Raw genomic sequence first — 18,233 nt, forward strand, 5'->3', positions numbered from 1 at the left:
TATTCTTACAGAGTCAACACACAAGCCTAAAACACAGGAAGTGGGGAATTACTCGCAGATTAGGATTCCCAAGACTCACTCATAGCCTCATTTGCACTCAAGTACTAAAAACAGACTGCGGCATCAATCGTCACAGTAGCCTGCCTCCCAAAAAAAAAAAGCCAAGGACCTCTTCCAAGGAAAGCCTTAATAGCAGCTCACAGTTTGGAAGTTACAGGCCACAGTGATTTAAAACTCAAATGCCAAGTTCTATATAATTTTATTTTTAAGAAGTCAAACTAAATTGATACACATCCCTTCTCCTGAAGTATATATTTTCTAAATAGGAGCACTATATCAACTCAGTAAAACATTTTAAAAACAGTACAGAGGCTATGCGTGGTTTAGAGACAATACAAAGCTGGCGCATGCAGTGCACATACACAATCCCTACGTGGGGAAAAAAACCAACTTACAATGCAACACATCGCTGGTCATCAGCACTGGTCATCTTTAACCCTACTGACGTATCAAAAGACAAAAATATCTCTCTCCACTTTTTCAGATGACACTAAAAGCTTGTTGCAAGTATCAAGACAGACAAATGCAAAGTGACATATGTCAATTTTAACTCTCTCCAAAGCCATTTTTTCATGGAAAGTCTGCAAGTTTTTTTCCCCAAAACATTTCTGAATTCACTGAGGTTAGTGGCAGGAGGAGGGGAACCAACCCACAGTTTTACTATGTAATTTTCCACCTAAATTATTTTGTCTTTTTTTTTTTAAGCAAGGGCATTGAATCACAGTTGTAGATCTAGAGAGAAATACATCCCATTTTGGATTATTTTTTTGTTCAAATCAGTTATGATAAGAGCTTTAAGTTACAATGAACATGTTTCTCAACTTACAACTATTTGACACGGCTCAGGAAAACATAAGGCAAAGCATCATCAAGAAATTATCTTTTCATCCAGACCAAACTATGCTAACCTGAGAGTCCAGAGAGCATTAATAGCAGTAATTGTTCTTCCACTGGCTGATATATTTCTGTGTGCTTTTATTGAAAAGGTGGTCATTTCTCTACCTAAGAGACAGAGGAATTAATAACATTTCTATTTCTAGTCTATTAAGTTAGCTCAACACTGCATCTCTGTTGGCACAGACAAGAGTAAGCACAAGTTTCTGGTACGTCACACTTGAATCTCCTCTTTTAAAAACACAGCTTTTCAGTGTATCAAGCGCACTTGCTTGACTCCTTTGCAAATACCATCTTCCACTGCGAAAACACAGGAATCTTGCTTGTAACTTTCTTCCAAGACAAAGTATGTTAGCACGTCTCTCTGAGACAAAAGAGCCACAGCAGGCTCTTATCTTTTGCAAGCTGCTGCTTTGGTTTACATGGTGAACTATCTGCTGCAGATACAGTTTCAATTTTAAACTTGACTGATGCCATAAAAAACAGACTGAAAAAATAATAAGACTTATCTAAAAATAATTTTTTCATCTGAGAAAATATTTTTATGTAACTTTCGTTGCACTCAATAGACACTTAGTTTCAGCGCAGTACTGATATAATTTGTTTCTCATTTCTGTCTTTTGCAATACACACAGAACATTGTTTGGTGGTTTGGTTCGTGGGTTTTTTGTAGGGCACAGAGATGTTGGTGAACAAATGCAGTAAGCTGGTCAAAGGACTCAGGAAAAGCTACAGTACACTCAAGTGTCTTAAAAGTTAATATCCTTTTGGAGACAAAATAAGTAAGGACCATTTGTTTAACCCAAACACAGTTAATGGGCATAAAACCCAACTAATTTATATTGTTACTCCTAACAAACATCCAAACAAAGAGCTTACATTTAAACAAAACTTTTAATTAAGTTTATGAAAATGATCAAACAAAACAGCAAAATTACATGCAACTAAGGCCTCTAGACTGGAACATCATCACCAAAAAAGCATCAGTTAGAACAAGGTTTTCAGTATTTAATATCAGATATGTAGTGATTTTTAATTTAAAGTATAAATTCCAGGTTGATAAGAGAACTGAATACATCTTCCTTCAATCTAATCTATACCATTCTAATTAAAAAAAAAAATCCAAGTATTAAAAAGTTAATGTCTACCAGCACTACATTCAATTTTCATTTGAAGATTTGGGCTTTTGGTCATGCAGAATAATTCAGTCATCATTCTCTCAGTAGTTACCCCAGAAGATAAGGAACAGCCAGAAAGGCAATGTATGAAGATACACACCACAGGAAGTCGATTATCAATTTTTTTCTCTTAAATCTTATGGATGGCCTGAAAACTTTTCAGTGGCAACTGCACTTCATTCCACAACCAGTGAAAGTATTTCCCAGAGCATTCTTCATTACAGATCATACATACTCATAATTAAAAGATTGTTTATTTTTAAATGGATATTAGTCATTTCCCCCTTCCTCACGTAACTGTAGAGATGGCAGTATCTCAGAAACCATGCAAATGGAATTGCATTTATCATCCACCAGTCACCTTATAACTTGTCCAAGAAGTAATTGCAGTGTGAGACAAAGAAGTGTGCCACGAGAGGTCTAATTGCATCACCATACCAAGTCTTTCTTGAAGGCGCACAAGCTGAGAAAGGAGAAGCTGGTTCAGTTCTCACATTTCAAACAAACAAAAAAAATCATCTAGTTCTGCTCATCTGATCTACCTGACTAACTATGCAACTATCAGCTGTAATATTCTGTAGCACGTACTGGGACACTGTGCGTGCGATCAGCACAGGCTTTAGTACGCTGTAACACAGATCAGCATAAAAAGACCCCATTCTTGTAACCTACATCTGGACATCTAATTCTGGTATGTCAACACATCAATAAAACTTCTGTGAACACATTAACTGCTGTAAACCTGAAGTTATTTTGTAAGTGACAAACAGCAATAGTTTTCTAATAATTCTGAAATTCTCAAAAATAAGAATGGAGATTTTGATTATGTACCTGCAGATAAGTAATTCTACAACATATCAGAGAAAACATCCAGAAAATTGGAAAATTTTAGAAATTTAAGCCTTTCAAAAGCCTACATAAAACTATTTTTGCGCTAATTCAGTGGATTACAAATCCTTAAGGAAAAACAGCCTCTGTTCCCAAACAAGCACATAAGAACAGCTGGCCCAGATGGCAAAAACCTGCTGTTGTATTACCAGGCCACTGTTCAGCTCTTTCAGTTTTGTCTCCAGCTCAGGCCATTCTCCCCTCCCCTTTTTCTTCCATCTTCACAGTTCCTTCTTTCCACTACAAACAATCCCATATTATACGCACACACAAACCATTTTTACAGTTGTTTAGGCTGGAGCACAATAAAACCCATGAGAATTCTGTCTGACCATTTTACGAAAAGTGACAGCACCAGAGTGAAAGTGTGGTATTTAAAAAAAAAAAAAAAGCACACAGTCAACCATCTGCTGATTCTCTTGTTTGAACATTTTCATAATTGGTGAGAATGGAAGCAAGGTGACACAAAAACAGGATGTGAAGGCATGGGATTCATGTGATCCTGTACCAAATTTAAACCCAAATTGGGGGGCAAGGCGGGGCAGGGAGGGACGTGGCAGAGTCATGATGTATGAGAGGACCTAAGACAACAGATGACAGAAAGACGCTATTTATCAATTTAAGAAAGATAATCTAACATTGACTTCAACAGAAAAAAGCATGCACACATCTACTATTTGTTTGAATCAAGTTTTGATCAGTGGAAAAGTTAAAACAGGATTTTTAACCCACCAAAATTTTCAAAAGACACTTAACCCATTTACCTCATCCAAAGCGCTAAACTGCCACGAGGAAGCCATTCTATCTTTGTTTCCCACATCCAGGTTAGCTTACGGGACTAAGTGAACCATCCTAAGCATCTTCCTCTCCAGCATATTCAAGCTTGTAACTTCCACTCAGTTCTCCAGAACATGCTTGTAGAGTATACATTCCACTTTTTACATGTGAGCATAAACCAATGCACAAAACTTCCATGTACATTCAACAAAACATTCACAAAATAACCAAAGATAACAAGATCCTAGTAAGATGGAACTCCCAAATGCTGATCAGGACCTTTCAGCAGCGCTAACCTGCAATATGAACGCAATTTCAAAAAAACACTCCCCTCTTTTTCACAAAACAATCATGTCACACAGTACTGTCTTAGGCTGTTACTCTGGGGACCAACCCTGAGCTCTTTGCACAGGCAGAGGTCTATATGAGATGCCCCACAAAGGGTGACAGCAAAACACACACAAAACATTCACACACAGCAAATGCTCATGATAAACCTGCCTAATGTCTACTGAATGAATGTCTGAGCTCCAGTTCCCGCAGCGAGTTTTGTGTAGGTGGATCCCTCTGCCCAAACAGGGGTCACTGCAGGATCAGAGCCCAAATGATGTACCCTGGGTATTAACTTACCATATATTCCAAATATCCTAATGGCAATGACATGTAAATAGTGGTACCTGCACTCTGTTCATTAACAGGGAGCTCATCCAGTCCATAGAGCAATTAGCATTACTTCTAAGACTACAGTATCTTGCTTTTATTCATGTTTTACAAACGTAGTTGCTAAAAATAAATTAATTCTAGTCACAGAAAAGCAGTATAAGCTCAACTTTCCTCCTGCTACACTGTAAGTATACCCAAGCCTGAAAGTATTTTTAGTAAGGGTGTTCAATCAATACTGCTATGTACAACCTAAATTAGACATTAGCAGGACAACAGAATTGTGAAGCATGGCAACAAACAACACATTTCATGGAAAATTTTACTGAACAAGAAATAAACATCGAACTGAACGCTAAGTAGGTGAACCTGATTCCAAACAAACCTAACTGTGAACCTAAGGAAAATATACCAAAAGGTAAAATATTAGTACATCTCTGCTTTTGAGGAAAAGGCATTTGTATTTCAACACTTAATCTAACTTTAAACAAAAAGATAAATAAAAACACAAACAATCTAAAAATACACAGAAACTGTAATGACAAAATTATCTCCAAAAATCAGACCAATAGTTATATTTCTGAGTTTATAAAGTATAAACGTGTGTGGCAAACATATAGATACACATATACATATTTGTAAGCTTATCACCCAAAATCATATTTTATCAATATAGTACGAGCCAGGGTCATGCCAATATGTAAAAATGACTTTTTAGGTCAGTGAAGCAAGAAATCCATTGTCAAGAAAATGGCATCCGTAAGCTTACGATACTGAATATTTTATGTTTAGGCAATGAACTGGAAAACTTTCCTACAATATACATATCTAATAAGAGAACTGCTTTACCAATTCTAATCTAACTCATTCTTGTTTAGTATGCTAAACATTTACAATGTGACGAGCTCATAAATGTCTGCACATGTGTGAACACACCAGTGGCTCCCAAGATCACAGGACAGTTATTTGCCAATAACGAGCAGGCAAACATGTGCACTCACAAAAACCCCTTACCATTCAACAGAGAGTTTAGCTCAGGGCAAGAGAAATGCACCGTGGGTGAGAAAATGTATGTGCATACTGTAGTCTAACAATTATTCTTCAGCTGAGATCCATTAGCACTTCTGTAACACACAAATCACATGAATATTTTCTATCTCACAGTTCAAAAAACTGTAACAGCTTGGCCACACTGAAGTCCTGGAAGGGTGTAAGTAGCAGCACAAAGTTCATCCACGTGTATTTTACATCTGAACGACGTTACTTTCTTTGAATAGGCAAGTGGTGGGATCATTTCTGGCAGCTCCCTAGTTTTAGCAACTAGCTCGTGGAGATTTTGGAAAGGAAAAGGACGTTATTCCTCTTCCAGCTGGTGCTGCAACAGCACACACGAGTTACCCCATCAGCAGGTACAGCGAACGCCTCTGTCGCATATAGACAGGCGATTATACAAGCCTTCTGCTCCAGGGAGATACTAAAAATGTACCAGAGGAATGCAACGGCAGCGCTCAAACCCATTTTCCCTGCCCATAACCAGGGCAACGCGCACATGTGCCTAGAAAGCACAGGAACGCAAACTTTCATATTAAACGTGCTAAAAAAAAAAAAATAAAAATAAAAATAAAAAAAAAATTAAGAGATCGGTTTCAGGCGCTCGGCTGAGTTCAGCACACGGCACAAACCCCAAACCGCCCCCGCCGCCCGCTCCCCCGCCGGCTGTTGACGAGCCCTCTCCGCGGGTCGGCGGCCGGTTTCACCGCCCCCCCACCCTGCCTCCCCGCAACCCCCTTCTGAGCGGAGCTGGATCCTGTCTTTTCGGCGGGAGGGGGGGGGGGGGGGGGACACGACACAGGGGGCACCCACACACACGCCTCTCTCCCTCCCCAGCAAAAGGGCTCTCGGCAGAGCCGCTCTCCGCCAGCGCAGAGCTGTGCGCGAAGTTGCGGGGAGAGGGAGCGGGGCTGAGGGAGGGGGTCGCGGAAAGCGGCGGCCTCTGGGCCCCCACAGCCTAGAGGTGCGAGGGGGGGGGGGTCACAGCACAGGAATGCGGCGCGCAGCCCCCCTCCGCCGCCCCTCTCCCCCCAGCCCTGAGACCCACACGCCCCGCCGCCCGCCTTACCGTCATATAACAGCCACGTCCTTCCAGGGGGAGCGGGGACGGCGGAGGGAAGAGGCGCGGGGGCTGCGCTCGCCGCTGCCGCCCCGCGACCCCCCGCGCGCGCACGGGCACGCGCCGCAGATGCTGGGCCGCGCGCGCGCGCGCGCTGGGGCGGGCGGGCAGGCGGGCGCGCGCGCGCGCAGCGACCGCACCGCGCAGCGACCCCGCGGGCGGGAGCGGGCGCGCCGCTCGCTGCCTTCAGTTACCCCGCAGCGACCGCTCCAGCTGCAGCCCCGGGAGCAGCGACGGCAGCTGCAGCAGCCGCTCCGCGCTCAGCCGCAGTGGCGAGGACCACATCGTACTGCGGCGGCTGGGCCGAGGGACCCACAGGGGGAAAGAAGGAATGGGGAAGCCCGGGGGAGAAGGCGGCGGAGTCTCCCCTCTCCTCACAGCCACCGGCCGGAGGGGGCGGCGAGGCAGGAGCCGCGGGGCGAGGGCAGGGCAGCGCGGCGGCAGAGAGGTGCCGCGCGGGCCGGGGCTCCCCTCACGGGGCACGGCGCCGCCTCACACACACCGGCAGTCGCCCGGGCGGGAGGCAGAGAGGAGCAGGGAGGGGAGAGGCGGCGGGGCTCTGCAGAGGCGCCCTCCCTGCCGATGAGCGAGCGTCTGCGGGGGAGAAGGTGGGAGGAACAGCAGCCTCCTCCCCTCATAGCCGCCCTCCCGCCTCAGACGGGCAGCACTGGCAGCATAGCAACCAACATGGCGGCTGCGCAGTCACCCGGTAGCGGGCAGGCGGGGGAGATGAGAGCCAAGGGGCGAAAACTCGCGAGGGTTGGAAGGGAAGTGGGCGGTGCCCCTCTCTTCGGGATTGGCCCAGTTGCTTGTCCGTAAAAGAGAAAGCAGGGCTGACAGTTCACTGCTCCGCGTGGTTGGCTGGGTGCCACCCTCAATCGAGGGAGGCGGTGTTCCACGTCCGCCCTTGAGTGTGGATTGGCCACCTGAGCTGTCAGTCACAGCTGTAGCGGCGCTCCGGTAAACTGTGGTGCTGGGCTTTCAGTGGTGGCCATCGCCTCTCTTCGCTCAGGGGTTGGGATTGTTCCTCAGCGGGCGATTGTGACTGTGGGAGCCCTGGGCTGCTCTGGCTCCGCTCCCGCCGCAGGACGTTAACCCGAAATGCCGCCGCCAGACCCTCGGGCCTCCGAGGGACAGCGAGGCCCGGGGAGAACGGGCATCCCGCTCTTCAGAAGCGGGGGCTGGGGAAAGGCGGGGTGCAATCGCCGCCCTCCCGGCCATCTGTGGTTGTGCCGTCGGCGTGGGCGGGCTGGGAGTGGTGAAGCCGCTCAGACCCCTGCGGTGCATCTAGTGGGGCGGGAGCCTCCCGTGAGGGTAGGCCCAGGGGTGCAGCCGGGCAGCAGACCGGGCCCGGGGGGCTGGCAGGGACCCAAGAAGGAGCGGGAGCAGAGCTGAGGGAAGCCCTGAACACGGGCGGTGAGCTGCTGCTCGCCGGAACAGTAGCAATAGCGTGCTTCACCGACGTGCAGCTAACGGGTGCCTCTCGATTTCATGGGGGTGGCTTGCAAGTAGTTGCAGTGTAACTGCCAGGCCGAGGCGATGCCACTTAGATGGCAGCAAGTCTGCCCTGACATCGGCATTGCCGGGTGGTCAAAATCCCTACTGTGGGAGGAAATGAGCCAGGGAAGCGGAATGGGGCTGTCTCGGTGGGGTAACCCTCAGTCTTGGCCAGGTGTCCACCCAGCCTCACTGTGCAAATGTCCTAGAGAGTCAGTTCTGCCTGCCAGAGTTTTCCAAGGTGTGAGGCATATTGTGCCTCTTGGTAACATAAAGATTTTCATATCTGGCCCAAGGGAAGGTTTGCTTTGCAAGACTTAGTTTAACACAAACTCAGCACTTTCATGTATTTATACCATGTGTGAAAGGGACAGGCTAAAAAATGTCTGTAATATCCATTTATTAAAATACAGCCTCTCACAACAGCTCTCACTTCCTCTTAGCAGTATTTACTATCAATTATTTTTTTTTAGAAAGCAGTCATATCCCCTTCATTTTACTAGGCTAAATAATCCAAGCTCTTTTAGCCTACTCTCCCTTTTCCTCAGTATTAGGACGCACAGGATTCTCCAGTTGTCTCATCTTTCAGGACTGAGTTGAATCAGGGGCTGGAAGACTGAATTTGGGGAAGGAGTTTCAGATAACACACAATCTCTGGAGCACTTTTAAATAATAGACTTTTAAATTATCATGTCTAGAAAACACTCATAAATTGCTGTTATTTAAACTTAATGAAAATCTGTAAAAGAGATTACAAAGTTTGAAATGTGAACGTTTCTCCTGAATTAGACAATTCCTAGGCTGATGATTTCACAAAGCCCCAAAGTAATACCCACGGCATCAGTAATGCCATTCCTTATTGTGTCCACGTTGCTCCAGCTCTTCTCAAACATTTCCAGTTATAATGACAAACTGATTGCAGTGCATGTAGAGACATCCAATAACTGCATTCTGCATTTCTGAACTACTGCCAGCCTCTCAAGCTGTGGACAGGATATGTTCTTCTGTGCATTAAAGGGGTCCTTAGCTGCAGAGTTGTCTTGGTTTCCTGATAATTCTCTTTCAGGACGTGGCAAATGTATTCACAAATTGCACAGATACGTTATAATCCATTTGCACATAAGCTTCAAAGTCTGCCTCTCATATAATTTTCTTTGCTTATGCCTGGTTTATGTCAAACATACAGTTATGTTCAATTTGAGAATAAGAATAATTAATATATTACTTTATACAGAACATGCAGTAGAGAAGCAATCCAAACCACTCAATGTGACTGTAGAACTACGCAGCGTTTGTTTGGCAAGTGTAACCTTAAGCTGTTATGAAAGGATATGTTTTGCTAATCTGACACAAAGTTGGTGACACATGCAGGTAGGAAAGGCTAAACGTTCCAAAGTTATTTCCTTGCAATGTATTATTATTCCTATAAATTCATGATTACAGAAGGCTTGATTCAAAGCCCTAAATAAAGGCAGTGGAAGATTCCCACCGTGTGCAAAGTACTTCAGATCAGGTCAATATTGCAAGAGTGCTAAATGTTTTTAAAATAGATATTGAGACAATGTTCTCCAGCTTGTGCTCTTACAGTATCAATGGAGCAAAATTGCACTGCAGGATATTTGCATCCAGACTTTGCTCAGACCTTATAGTGTGGAGTTCAGCAGAGAACTTACTTTGCAGAATTCTGAGTTATGTGTTATATACCCAGAGTGATCACTTCCCAGAATTATGAATGAAAGAGAGAAAGCAAAGTGAAACGTGACTCTGTGATTATTTACTCGAAGGGGAACACATTCCTTTCATATGTAAAAAGTGCATTCAGCTCACTTCTCTTTCAGTAGCGTGGCTCTTGTATATAAGAGCAAGTTTTCGGCTACAGTCTGCCTGCACATATAAGCAACAAAAGCTGCCTTTTGCATAGATACCGCACACAGCAAGAGGTTCATTTTCAAACCAGGGCATGGGGATTTATCTGTACTGCCGCTGATGCATTTTGGGGATGATATGTTATCTCATAACTAGTAATGTCCTGCTAGTTAAACACCAGTATCTTAAACCATTTTGTACACGTTAAACCTCACAGCTCTCGTATAAACGTAGGAACAAGCAAAAGCTTCTCCTTCACTTAATAGATCTGTGGTATGTGTTTGTGCCAACAACCTTATTGCTCATGCAAGACCTGCCAAGCAAGCTGCGATAATTTATGTGAGAGAAATGTATTTTAAAAATGTGAATGGGATTTTAAAGCTCTCACTGAAATACCATGCAAACTGCTGTGTTTCCAGGATGACATACTTAAACACTGCATTAAAGCAATTCAATATGAATGACTCTCACCACAGGTGGAGTTTAGCTGGCAAACAGGCAGGAGACGAGGCACTTAATCTTAACACTAAGATCAAGCATAATGTATGTTTAATAGCAGATAATTTTTCTATAAAGTGGGGTCCTGATTCAGCAAAACACTTAGACATACATGCCTTGCTCACGGAAACTTCAGGAGCACAGGCACAACCTTAAAGTGAGACTGGCCAAATCCCATGTGAAGCGTGCCACCGATCAATGTGAATGGCAGCCAAGTTTGTGCTTGGACACAGCTTTGGGATCACTGTTAAAAGGCAGTGTTGACATAAACACATGCCTGCTGTTCAGCAGTGTCCTAGGTAATCTCTGGGGACAGAATCATTTTGCTGTTTGGGGCAGGGACTAACTTCCTCTTTACGTTTGTGCAATTCCTGGTGCAATAGGGCTCCACAATGCCAGTTGTTAGAATACTGTGAAATAATCATTTGTGTTAATAAGGTTGCTGCAGCTATTATCCATTTTGGAGGCTGTATTTCTCTTTAAAATATATTTAAAAGATAACCCTCTAGGAATACACTGAGAATGAAAGCTGATGGAAAATATCAGTAGCTACAGTCGCTAGACCACATTTGCTAAGTACTTTTTTCTTCAGCCAGCCTTCAACAAACTCCTTCGCCATTAACACGCATCAAAAGTAGCACAAGGTTGCATTTTTAGATACCAACTGCAAATACCTGAGCCTTTTGTGCATGCCATCTGTGCATTCACTTGCAAAATACTCTTATTTTCTACTTCTTTCCAAAAGAGGAATAGCATAAACTCTGGCAAGTTAAATATAAAACCATAATAAAGCAGGCCAAAAAAAATTATGAAGCACAAAAACTTTTCCAAATACATCAAGAACAGGAGATCTGCCAGAGAACATGAGGAACTAGCAGGCAATAGACGTATAACAGGAGCATTCAAGGAAACCACAGGAGAAAGCTAAGTACTTTTTTTCTACTGCTGTTCCTTACGGTGGATTTTGAGGTGATTGCCACAACAAAACCTTTTTTAGGGGCACAGACAGAAAAAAAAAACATTCACAAAACTTAGTATGTATGGTTTTGGAGCCAATCAGTAAATTGTACAGTACCTGCCTGCCAGGATGACGTGTTTCTCACCCCAGGTTTCTAAAGGAACTTGGATCCGAAATCGCCACGCTATTAACTGTGCTTTGTAATTTATGGTTTGGAGTCAGTTCCGTTCTGGAGGGATGGAAAGTGGCATATGACATTCCAATTTTTAGAAAAGACTTCAGGGAAAACCTAGAAATGACAGAGCAGTCAGTCTAACACATGGCTCATCACCATATAATGGGAAGAGATGGAAACTGAAAATCTGGTAGTGCTTTAAAAATGTCAGCAATGTCAGCAAACATTGATAAAGAGGAGCTGGCTTATACAGATTTTGTATAAACACTGGGACATTGGAGCCTTTCTCAGCCATAATCCAACTCCCTGTTGGAAGAAAACCAAGTGTGTACCATCTTCTGCTGTCTCCTGCCTCCTTTCTTTCTCTTGCCAGCTGCCTTTACTCTCAGTCTGATTTCCACAGAAAGGAAATCCAAATGTATGGGACAGAGGGAGACAGAGCATGTTCTGAGTATCTTCTGGGTATCGGTCTGAACAATAAGGGGACTCTAGACACAACATGAAGAACATTTAACATGCTGCCTAGATTAAGCAGTCGTGTACACAGATGTCCCCAAACATTTTTACAGAGCACAAGAGGGGAGCTCCTTTTGTGATAAGTGACTGCTTTGAAAGGAAGATGGATGGGTAAATGATCACAAAGAAGGGAGTAACCAGTGAGATTCCAAAGGAACCTATGCTTTAAAACATGTTCACAAGTGGTAAGTGAAGCAGGATTGAACAGTGAGATGAAAATGTTTCCCAGGAATTATTCAGGAAACCAAACCCAAGACTGCTGGCACAAAATACCAATAAAAAAGTCACAGTAAAGACTGAGTACGTGATAAAATAGCAGCTAAAATGCAATGATCACAGATGTCCATGAGAGGAAAACAAAAAACCTCTCTCTACCTGTGCTACATAGTAGCATCTAAACTTGTTCATATCAGTCAACAAAGTCACTATGGATAGTTTTCTGAAATTGTTATCTCAGTGCTCAGAGAAGCAGTTAGGCCTGATAAGGGAAGAAGAGAATGAAAAAGCAAACATAAAACATAATGCTGCTGTATAAATCCTCAAGAATCATGTTCTTTCCTTTAATACAACACAAACTTCTGCTTACCTTGATGTGTGGTAGGATCTTAAGCATCAGAATAACATATGAAAAGATAGAAAAAGGAGTGACCAGATTGATCAGAAGGATTGAGTGCCTCCTAAGAAAGACAGATCAACTACTTTTGGACTACCTGGAAAACAGACGACAAATGGGAAACATCATACAGGTATCAAAAATTACATCTGGCATGGGAAAGGTCAACAGGGAACAATTACTCTTTTCTTATGAGAACTGGAATTAATCTAATATTTTTTTTTTTCAGATGGAGGTGTAAAACAAACAAAAGGAACTACTATTTAAACAACATCTGCTTAATTTGGGTAATTCATTGTCATGAGATATTTTAGATACCAAAAATACTAAGGGCTGCAAGAAGTATCTAGGCAAATTAATGGAAGAAAAGGCTGCTTTGCAGAGAGATGGGCTGAGCCTCCAATCCTGTCCTTAGATTGCCAGAAATTGAGGTGGTAAATAGGAGGAGAAATGAAGCTGTAACTGCTCCGTCCTTATATTTCTACTGTGGGCAGCTGCAGGGTGCCAGGTTATCTGGACCTTTGGTGTGACTCAATTCCGTCTTTTATATTACAGCTGGAGAAGTAAGACGTCTGTCTCAGACTTTTTGCTTCCTATTGTATCCTGTGGGTACTGAACATGAGAAATCATGATAAAACATTTTAGTGAATGAAACATCTAATTAACATTTTTAGAACCTTAAAAGGGATTTAATCAAAGTTTTGAGATGAGATCTATAGAGATCTTATTTTAGGCAAACCGCTTGCATAGATATAAAGCTAAAACCAACCATTTATTTAGACCTCCAATTTGACTTAGCCCAAAGAACCTCACCTAGTAATTTCTGCAGCAAGCCTGTAACTTTGGTTTGAACTATGTTGCATGTTTTAAAATAATTTTTGCCTTTTCTAGGTCCATCATTAAGCAATCCAGCTAAGAACTGCCACCAAAGCCACCTGGCTTTGTAACTTGTCAGAACATTTCTGGAGTTTTTGAGAGGAGAAGAAACATTCAAAAAGCAAGAGAGAACTGGTGGGCTCAATTTATAAGGAACTTGTTCAGTTCTGCTATTGATTTATTTCTGTAATGAAAAGAAAAAAAATTTAAAATCCAATAAGTGTTTTGAAATAAGCAGCTCAGGCAGGCAGATTCCAGATCTGCAGACTTTATTTTTTTTTCTTCTTTAAATATCTATACTGAGAAATCACTCAAACTTGACATAGACCTGTATGTGGATGAATTCTGGGTAACTTTCAGGAAGGTAGAGAGTTTTCTTTCAAAGCTAAAAGCCAGATAGCATTGATTCTAATAAGGACACCGTACATGCACAGGTTGCTGCGTTCTGTACTCAATGCTATTTACATTTCTGTTGCTAAGATCTTCACTTTTGAGCGAAGGTCACAGCATTTTATTCTCTTAAGTTGACGGAGCCTGTGTAGATAAGCAATACACATTCCACACCTCTGTAAAGAAATTGCTTTTATTGGTTTTGTTTCCTTGATCTGCAAGGCAAGCATGCGAATGAGCTTAGGCTTTCAGATGGGCAGTTTCCATATTTCAGGTCTATTTCAAGTAAAACATCAGGAAACCTCTTGAAAAATACCAATACATATAAAAGAAGGGAGAAGAAAATGGCTGCTCTGTCATCCCTTCCCATTTTGTTGCTGAGGATTTAAAAAAATACTGTCGTGTTTGGTTACTTTGGCCTTTCACAAGCTTTACAAAAGTTTGCACAGAACTACTCACTCATCTGAAGCACAGCGGAGGCCGTATGTCACCTCTCACTGCTCCGCAGTTTCACAGTTGAGGTTTTGAGGTCGACATTGTCTGCCAACAGCAAGCACCAGTGAAAGGCTCTTCCCCCGCTGGCAAGCCATAGCCAGAAATGCAACTCCAGTCCTAAAAATGTCTTTCTTCGTTGCAGTGTAGCATGATTTGCTTCAAAAGTAAATGTCCTTTACAAGTATCTCTAAAGAGAAAAATAAAAGAGTGTTTATTGACTGCTGTGGTTTGCTTTTTACCTTGGATTAACCCTCTACTTGAGTGTGCAGTACAGAAAACTGCCAAATTTGACCTTTCCTAAGAAAAAGACAAAAGACGGCACAGCAGCAGCTCAGCTAAACAAAACATATGTGCAAACTACTTCCTGGTACACCCACATTCTGGCCTCCCTGCAAAGTAATTAAAATTGTCAAGAGAGATTTTTGACCGCTTAAGTTCTTCCAAGAACTGTACAACGCGTTCTGAATTCTTGATTCACAGAATGTTCACTTTCTGGCTTCCTGAAGTAGTTCCAAAGTTCATATTACAAATAGCAAAAATTATTAGAAGGCTTGGGCTGATTGTATAGAAATTAGCCAGATTAATTAAAATAAAAAGCATCAACATTTACACAAAATTCAGCTCACTGCATTTTCTAATAGGATGAAAAAAACTATTCAGATCAAGACTGCAGAAAGGTTGTATGTGTTCTTTTTTATTTAAAAATATATGTACCCTAAACATAGTATGGAAGGAGTGTACCAGATGACATCTTCCAAAGCAACTGCCAAAGACAAGAGGACAGAGAGCCGATGGAAGTTTTCAAGCTATCTGACTGCTGTTACATGGATAGAGCTCTGACAAGATGCTTTCACAGACACAATAGTGGCTTCTGGGTTAGCAGAGACAGAGGAGAACAGAGAAACCAATGAAGGGTGAGTAGTCAGCCCTATGGACTGTAGTCTGCATTGGAAATAATAGCACATTGTATTGCATTTACACCGCACTACCTGCACCTATCTTGCTCAACCGCAAAGAGACCACACAGTGAGGACAGGATGGCTCAGTGCTTCATCTCTCTGGTGACACCACCAGCAAGGCTACCAATTAGCTGCAGACTCAATGTGGCTTTTATCTGATCTATAGCAGGTCTGTAATGTTGCCCACAGCTCATGAAGCTTGCTTATTATCTAAGAATCTTAGCTTTCATGTACTAGTGTTAACAGCAGCCGTAAGACTGATGGTAAGAATGATAATGACAATGTTTCTAGTCATAAGAGTTGTGGGGACTTGGAAATACGAAAGTCAAAAAAGCAAGAAAAAAAAACCCAATGCAAACTAAAATGCAAGTATGTTTTGTATTTCACAGTCTTGAAAACAAACTCTTTTTTGAATGCTTGGCTTTACCAAAGGTGTTGCTACTGATACTCCCATGTCACCTTTAGGACAGCGGAAAACGTGCATGGAGTAATTCTTCTCCACTTAAAAAGGTAAAAATCTGGAGCTTGCTCTCTGCAGATCCAGGCTCTGTCACTTACTGGACTGCTGTGGGATAGTTATTTGGTGATGTCTGCTGCCCTTTCTTAAGTTCTCAGAAAACAGGGTAGTTATCCTGATTCCAGTGAGCTTTTGTTCTGGAATCACCAGACGGGACTCCCAGCAGTTCAGAGGAGCAGGAAAACATCGAGTAATGAGGGGTTGGACTGAGATGAGGATAGAGCTGAAAGGCACTTCAGGAGATGACCTCGGCAGCCTCGCTGCTCACAGGCAGCACTATCAGCTGTACTCTTTGCACCAAGACAGGAAAATGAGAATCCCCCCACTTCACACCATCCTGTTGGCTAATAGGGATGAAGAAGTAAACAGATCTGAACACTCTCTGTCTTGCTTAGAATATTTAGCAAGGATAAATACAGAATGGGTAACGCTTGAGTCTCCTACTACATATTGGTTAGTGCCACCAGGCGAATGCAGACGGTTCTGTAATTGCTCGCTAGTACGGATCAGTGGCAGCATACAGCGTCCTCATGAATTGCAAAGAAATTGTATCTCAGATAATTTTGGATTATTCACAGTGTTCTCTAGAGGTAGTCTTAATGAGAGACATACTTCTACTTTGTATTCCTGCCCAAGGCAGCACATTTCCATGCCATATCATGAGGAACTGGCTCTGCAACCCCATCATTAATTTCATAGCTGTATCCCTCCTCTAACAGTGGTGCTTTTGGAGGACTCTCCACTATCAACTGTGCCTGGAGGCAGATTCTGGTGTACGGACTTGTGCTTCTTTGTTCACCTCCCCACAAAATACTAAAGACATTATGCACAGAAAAAGTCCCAATAAAGTTTGAAGAAAATAATTATAAAAGAAGCCTTCTATTCTTTACTCTGTTAAATTCATTGTTATTGAAAATTAATCTTTCTTCTCTAATTTGTTTATAAACAGGATATAATAGTAGTATTTAGAAAAAAAATATGTTAAAAATGTAACTAAGCTTTTTTTTTGCTGTTGTTAAATAATTATGCAGAGGACCACATTTTCAGGACCTGCTAAGATTTGATAGGTCTCAAAGGTAAGCCCTTGAATTTCACATCAAATCTGCAGAAAGGCAGCAAGAACAATTCCTGCTTTCCTTGTGCATTCACAACTTCCCCGAGCCCTGCGAGGTCTGGCTGCGCCGCGGGTCCAGGACCAGTCCTTAGCCAAGTCCACCCTGAGCCAGAGCTGACTGCGTTGTTTCCAGTGCAACCAGCCGCTGCGGTAACACCCACATCATCTGGGCTTCGCAGGGGCTAAGTCGAGACAGAATTTGGGGAACAGTAGCTCCGGCTCTGTAGCTAGACTGGAAACAGCAATTAGTATGAACAGAAGAAACACAAAACTGACTGTAAGCCAGGACAGAAACACTACTGCCTGAGTGAGAGCAAATGAAACTATGTAGGGAAGTTTCTAAAGGGCAATTTGCCTTCACAGCAGTTGCTACCTCAGACACAGCGACCTTCCTCAGCTGAATTCAAGCCGGTGATACCATCTTGATCTGCCAGGATTACAAGCTCTGCATTGTACCCAGTTAACTGCAGCCACTTCGGAGTAACCCTTGAAGTGTTTTGCCGAATGATCCGGGGAAGTGCGCATTCCCACTTCCCAACAGTTGACATTATCAGCCCTGCCCTGCGCAAGGGTTAATGGCACGTTTCTGCTTTGCGTTTTTTTCTGTTATTTACCCTTTCTCCACTAGATGCTACACTGAGACCATCAAACATCTATTGAGTCAAATAACATAAATTTGAAGACTCAGCACCAAATAAGATATTTAAAACAAAACAGTGACAGCATCACTCTGTTTATGTACCTGTGTGGTGTGAAGATGAGACTAATGCATCTCACATTGGAGTAACTGCACTGACTTCAGCAGAGCTTCTTACTTGGCGCTGCATGGAAGAGCGATAAAGCAAATCTGTGCATCCTGGCATTGTTACTCACGTGCAATTGTATCAGGTAATGACCTGAATGTGTGAAATGGTTTACCAAGAGAGTGCTGCGAAATCTAAAATTAACAATATATGTCAATACAATGAGGTAGTCCTTCTTTTCCCTTTATATCTTAGAAATCCAAAATCACATACTTAACTGGGAAAAAATCACAGTAGATGATATTTTTAATACAGTTTACACTTCAAATACTATCACAGATAAACATTATTTTTCCTGATGTTATGCAAGCCTTTGACCCAGGCAGCTA

At 42.7% G+C, this 18,233-nt stretch overlaps 1 protein-coding gene and 1 long non-coding RNA gene across 6 annotated transcripts in view; both read right to left on the bottom strand.

The window, feature by feature from the left end:
• PTPN4 (protein tyrosine phosphatase non-receptor type 4) overlaps positions 1–6,688 on the bottom strand; it is a 115,267-nt gene extending 108,579 nt beyond the window's left edge. For all 4 annotated transcript variants that reach the window (XR_015258895.1, XM_086750669.1, XM_086750668.1 and 1 more), the window contains exon 1: positions 6,577–6,688. The gene's annotated coding sequence lies outside the window, so the exon portion shown is untranslated. The remainder of the gene's footprint in view (positions 1–6,576) is intronic.
• A 1,821-nt stretch (positions 6,689–8,509) lies between these two features.
• Positions 8,510–12,847, bottom strand: LOC147600183 (uncharacterized). 2 transcript variants are annotated; one of them, XR_015258945.1, is made up of 3 exons: positions 12,724–12,847; positions 12,513–12,615; positions 8,510–11,735 (listed from the first exon to the last, which is right to left on the bottom strand). It is a non-coding gene; the product is annotated as an uncharacterized LOC147600183 (long non-coding RNA). The 2 variants fall into 2 exon arrangements; XR_015258944.1 differs by having other exon boundaries at positions 8,510–12,615.
• Positions 12,848–18,233: the final 5,386 nt, after the last annotated feature.

The sequence above is a fragment of the Chlamydotis macqueenii genome, chromosome 6, assembly GCF_036417535.1.
Source record: "Chlamydotis macqueenii isolate bChlMac1 chromosome 6, bChlMac1.mat, whole genome shotgun sequence".
Classification (NCBI taxonomy): Eukaryota; Metazoa; Chordata; class Aves; order Otidiformes; family Otididae; genus Chlamydotis; species Chlamydotis macqueenii.